This window comes from Lepisosteus oculatus, chromosome 13 (genome assembly GCF_040954835.1).
Source record: "Lepisosteus oculatus isolate fLepOcu1 chromosome 13, fLepOcu1.hap2, whole genome shotgun sequence".
NCBI classification, from domain to species: Eukaryota; Metazoa; Chordata; class Actinopteri; order Semionotiformes; family Lepisosteidae; genus Lepisosteus; species Lepisosteus oculatus.
Window position 1 is genome coordinate 26,960,846 of NC_090708.1, and position 6,000 is coordinate 26,966,845.

The 6,000-nt window shown below is 41.6% G+C and overlaps 1 long non-coding RNA gene across 1 annotated transcript in view; it reads left to right on the forward strand.

Annotated features, from left to right (window-relative positions):
• Positions 1 to 5,012, forward strand: part of LOC107079188 (uncharacterized) — a 66,118-nt gene extending 61,106 nt beyond the window's left edge. Inside the window, exon 3 of the long non-coding RNA XR_001480153.2 lies at positions 4,887 to 5,012. This is a non-coding gene — a long non-coding RNA (uncharacterized lncRNA). The remainder of the gene's footprint in view (positions 1 to 4,886) is intronic.
• The last annotated feature ends 988 nt before the right edge of the window (positions 5,013 to 6,000 follow it).

Genomic DNA, 6,000 nt, shown 5'->3' on the forward strand with positions numbered 1-6,000 from the left:
TTCCCTCACACAAAGACATGAGGCCATTTTCACAAACCAAACGAGGGGGTAAAAACATTTTTCCTCCTCACTGCCTTCAACAGGAGACCAAGCACATTAAAGTATGAATCCAAGGTCTGTACAAGATGACCAACAACTCTCAACCCTGGTACTCTATCAGCAGCATATCTTGTTTTTTTCATCTCCTTTATAAATGTATACAAAGGCAATAGGGCACCTGGATAATCACTCAGCTTGAAAATCTCGCTTTGAATCACTGGAGCTGTGCTTTGAGTTTATAAACTGGCTGCCTCCTGTATTTCTTATGAAGGGGTTGGTAGTTTGCAAGAACTCCTTCCAGCAGCATTATCAATGTGGTGTTTCCTCAGCTTCTGCCTCAATGCAGCCCATTGTTCTCTCTGACGTGGAAACACTGCTTATGTGTAGCAGATTGCAAATGGATCTCAGGTGCCTTTTGGCACTTTGAACCAGAGGTCCACGATTCAGGCACACTTGATTGTTGGTTCATTTGATTTTTGAATCTATGGGCACCTCCCCCAACCCCCTTTCCTTTGCAGTGCTGCTGCCTTCCTCTTGTTCTCTTCCACACACACACACACGAGCACTCTCTCAATTTCCTTCAAAAGTCTGGATCAGCAGTTTTACAAGTCTGCTTTCATGCTGCTTTAATTTTTGATGAATAGCTTTCCCAAAATGTTCCGGTTGTCCTCCCCAGACCCCCCTCCCCTCCCTTCCCTAAAAAAACTACACCCCCACACAGTTGAGTATTTCTCTGCGTGAGTGTTGAGGAGAAATCGTTCAGTGGCAGTTCTGACCCAGTTGGCGCTGGCTCAGCAGTGTGGTGGCAGCAGAATAAATCTTATCTAAGCCTTGTCCTGTATCTCTGGCTCTACTCTAGCTTCATCTCTTCGCCCCCCACGCAACACACACACATCCACATACAAGGTGTGGTTGAGCGGCCAATTGCCCAAAGCTTTAAAAGCAAAAAGCACCAACGTTTCACCACTGTGTCTGTAACTTGCAGGTAGCTCTCACTGTCGCTGCAGGCTATCCCTGTGACACCTGCATGCTTGGGTTCAGATTTGGCAAGACTTACATCCTGGCCAAAGTTCCTGAGAATCAGTAGGAAACAAGGGCTTGTTATTGAGACAGGTAATGTAGAAATGCAAGTTCTAATACTTTAAATAACAAGCCATGAAGACTGCAAGAGATTGATTTCAGCACATTTAGCTTTTTAACCCAGAAGGGAAAAGTAGAAACATCAAGAGCTTAGAAAAGGAAGCTGGTGTGTAAGTTCAATGTGTTGCATTTTTAATTCCTCTCAGCATTCAGATATGTGTATTTGCAGCAGATGTTTCTTCCACAGACAGGATCTGTGAGGAAGAATCCCTAGACTGGATACCCTCTGTACCTTCCCCTTTTCCTCCATCTTCTCAAGATGGCAAGCAGGATGACTGGACAATGCTCTCACTTTTCAAGTACAGGGAGTCAAGCCATTTTAATTTGTCATGTAAAAAAGTTATTAGAAGCTTTCCGTTTTAAGTACAAAACATTTTTAATTACTGACTCCCGCTAGCTTTAACACTACAGTACATTGCCTAATCTGCCATAGCATTTCACGTGGTCTTCCATTAAGAGAGAGCTTTTGGTTTTACCTGCAGATTTGTTTTCTTGTTGTTATCTCAGTAAGGATGCCATGTTGGTAAACAGTAAAGCTGCTCTTTGCCAAGCAAGGCGCCAGCTGTGTGCTTTGCCAAGGCCAGGAATGCAGATCCTTGTTGATGTTGGCTCAGCGGAGCAGCAGCAGGAGCCAGGAAACCTGGGACAGGGTGCCATCAGGCAGGCAGGTTCTGGGAGTGTTAGACATCAGCCTGCCAGGCATGGTTTCAGGGCTAGAGTATCATCTCCCAGTTGCTGGATTAGATTTCAGGTTGGCTGCTGGAAACAACACCCACGTGCTGAAGAGCTGAGGTTTCACGATTTTCTTTATTATCAGCTATGGGGGGCACAAACTCCTAAAGGAATATCCTTTAAACCTGAAAGGATATTCCATTTTGAGAAAACATACCTGGGTATCTTTTTTTTTTCTTAGCCAGACAATTCACTTATTGTTCTTCATTGGCAGCTCAAGTCATCTCGGGACCTTCTCCAAAAAATTACAAATAACAATAACAGAGTCCTGATACTTCTGTTCCAAAAAGATTACAGACTGAATTATATGCCACTCCTAAAAAATATAGCTGTCTGAACCCTGCTGTGATGAGCAAGAGACAGCCTGGACACACATCTTGGAATGAATGAATAATATGAATATACAATAAAATGGCCTTCAATGATTCTTTATTTACAGTACATCTTGGACATAAGCTAAAACAACTATCAAATTGTTCTGTTGCAGGAACAGTGGTCAGTTACTGCAATGAGATTAAACCAATGTATAGATTTTATGAGCTGTGCAGTGATAAGCCATAATGTATGTGGGTTTAGCCTTATACATAGAACCAAATCAAATTAATATGAAAGTACAATAAAAGGCCCTCACTGATTATTTAAATATTATCATTAAAGTATAATTTATGGTAAAGAAACGGTAGAAGAAAGTAGAAAAAAGTAGAAGAAAGTGGTAGAAAGTAGAGCAGAATTCATTAATTCTAGATGCTAGAGGATTCTATCAAGTGACTTACATTGTTATGGATGAAGGTAACTTCCCCTTCCCCTCAAAAATCTCCATCCTGGGGTCTCTCTGGCTAACATTCTGGACTGTGTGCCATGTTAAGCATTCTTTCTGAATGGGCTCTTTATTTGTAATTGTGAAATGTGCCCCAGTATCCTAGAATTCAAGGGCAGTTGTTTTCTTTTCTTTGGTTTCTGTAAAAATACCCTTTTGTTGACACTGACTCTATTGACGCTCGCCATGAGAGGGTAAGGGAGCCCGTAAATTGCTGACTCCACAAGACTGAGTGAAAAGACAGGATTTCTGCATGTGACTAATCAAGGTACCCCTTTTTCTTAGCTGCAAATGGGGCTGTACAAGCCAGCCAGATACTGTATATCTCCTCTACTGCATCCTCAAAGGTACAGAAGTGTCTGTGATATAGATTACCCCTGCAGCTCCACAGACCTTGCAGTCCACCCTGAGTCCTCCCTGTCATGGCCTCCCGGACAGCGACAGATTACTGACTGAGGACCAGACTGAGGATCTGGTCCTCAGTAACTGCCTAACACACACAATACTGCTTCAGTCCAATGATACTGTACATTGTGTATACAGTATTTTTAAGTATTTCAAACTACATTTTGTTGTGTTACAACCAGAAAACTCGAAAGACTTACATATTTTTTTCCCTTTTGCTCCATACACAATCCCATAATATATTGTAACGCTTACAGGGTTAGCCGATGTAAAGAAACAGGCCGAAGGCTCTGGTACGGGTTGGCAGGAGATTTATTAAAGGCGCTGTGGGGGGTTACACACCTAGGGACAGGGGAAATACAGCACTGCACCACACCTACACAGACACAAGAGGGAAGAGGGCGTCTCCAGCCCTCGTCCCACTATATACAGGTGGGTAGTCCTACCCCTCAGCCGCTATTCCCAGCCTGCCTTGCAAGAGCATGCCCACAGCTCCCCACGTGGGCTCTACAATAACAAAGTGTTTAAGAGTTTGGAGTTAAAAAATAAATTAGCTAAAAATAAAAACCCTAAAAATCCTCATTTGAAAAATATGAATCCCCTTAGCATTAATACTCCTTAATAAACTCTGCCTCAACCAGTAGACTTGAGAATTAGCTAAATATGTTGATTGGAACCTTTGTACAATTAAGGTGATTTGCCATTCAGATTGAACACGTGTCATTCTAAGGTTAAATACACCTATCAGTGTGAGTTTCCACTGTTGGACATTGGATATAATACGAAGAATTAAGAGCTTCCTCAAAGAAACAAAGTTCTGGGCATACACAAGTCAGGCTAAGGATATGAAAGGATTTCAAAGGCACTGAATATGCCACAGAGCACTGTTAAATCAATTATCATGAAGTGGAGGACACATACAACTACTCAGAATCTTCAAAGAACAGCTTGTCCTCAAAAACCCAGCAGCCAGGCAAGAAGGACCTTTGTCAGAGAAGCAGTCAAGAAGTTAAAAACAACCCTCAAAGACCTACAGTATGATGTTTCGTAATTGAGATGAAAGAAACTGTGGGTGAGTCACCAATAGTTCAGCTGCTCCACAAATCTGAGCTGTATTTTAGAGTGGAGAGAGGGCAGCCATATTTGAAAAATACATATGAAGTCCTCTCTTGAATATGCAAAAAGGTATGTAAGTACCTCTGAAATGACATGTAAAAAAATTGTGATCCGATGAGATAATAATTGAGTTATTTGAGTTAATGCTGTGTGTTATGTCTGGCAAAAGAACAGCACTGTTCAACTGTCACAAAACACCATCCCCACATTGGATTATGGCGGTGGAACAGCACAATGTTGGAGGTTCCTTTTCATTGGCAAGGACTGGTAGGCTTGTCAAAATAGAGAGCAGAATGGATGGAGCAAAATATAGGCAGAACCTAGAGCACTATCGATGTCCTTGAGTGGCAAAGTCACGGTCCCGACATAAATGCCATAGAAAATCTGTGACAATAACTGAATTGTTCTGTACACCACCACTCCCCCAGTAACCTCCAACAAGGGTCAATACTTTCTACCCCCACTATACATAACTGTCTTTGAAGTAACACCTTTCAGGTCTATGAGAAGAGCAGATGTTGCTGTGAATAATGGGATATACTGTATGCTGTATAAATTGTAACGTTTTCGGGTTTGGGGAGGACTGACACAGTGATTCGGACTCTTGTTTGAATGAGAAACTGCACTTTTTTTTCAGACGAGCGTCTGGCACAGCAAGCACAACCACACCGCCTGCATGCAAGCAGAGAGAAAAAGAAAGAGAGAACGTGTACTCCAGCCGGGTGCTCTTTGGCCACAGTGCCAGGTGAAGGAGCTACAGTATTAAGTTCTTACTTAGTAAGTTCTGTTACTTAGAAATTAAGACCTTTTTAATATGCATATACACTATCCCATGATTGATACTTAGGTCTGGCAACTGTTTCTCACTGGTAAAACATTAGCGGCAGCAGAGCCATCTAAAAAACTTCTAATTATATTTATTATAGTCAAGCAGGCAGACACATTAGCATTAGTGTGATATTGTTATATTATGATAGTTACCTATTTATGCATCCAGACATATTTTTTTATAAATAACAGAAGCAGATCTGGCATGAAGATAAGCAATAGATGGTCAAGCAGTAAGGTCAAGAACCACTACACCCTTGATGAATACCTGGGTATGTTTGTTATATGATCAAACACAAGGTTGTATCTTGTGAGGTACTCTCACAGAGATGTTGTATATATCTCAAAGGAATGTCCTGCATACAATCTGTTAAGCATTTGCCAGGTAATCCGTGTTACATGTCCATGCTTGATACTGAAATATACTGTAGGTCTGCACAAGGCACAGTTTCCAAGGTACTTAATTGGTTTAATATGAGCCTATACAGAGGAACAATACCATGAGATTTGTTCTGCATTGAATTTGAAGATCTTGAGTATCTTTTGCCGTGAGGGGTTAAACCTTGTTACATAGAAAGAAAAAGGTTGGTGTTGCTGTAACAAAGGTAGGTTCCCATCATGCCATGTACTGTAAGGAGATTACTATCAATTAGAACAAGCTGACTCCTGAAGATGACATCAATAGTTCACTACATGAATCAACTCCCACTGCCAAAAAGATGGCATTCCCTTACATGGCCCATTGTTTAGATATGGCCCACCACACTCAGTGGTTCAACCTGTGAGGCCGGAAACAAGGAAATCATACTATCTCACTTATTATCTGGGTGGCTGTGCGCATCTTACAAGGCCCTCATACAGAGTTTACAGGTGGGGCTGATCACTAAACAAGATGTTCTGACACTTTTTTATTCAAAAGAACA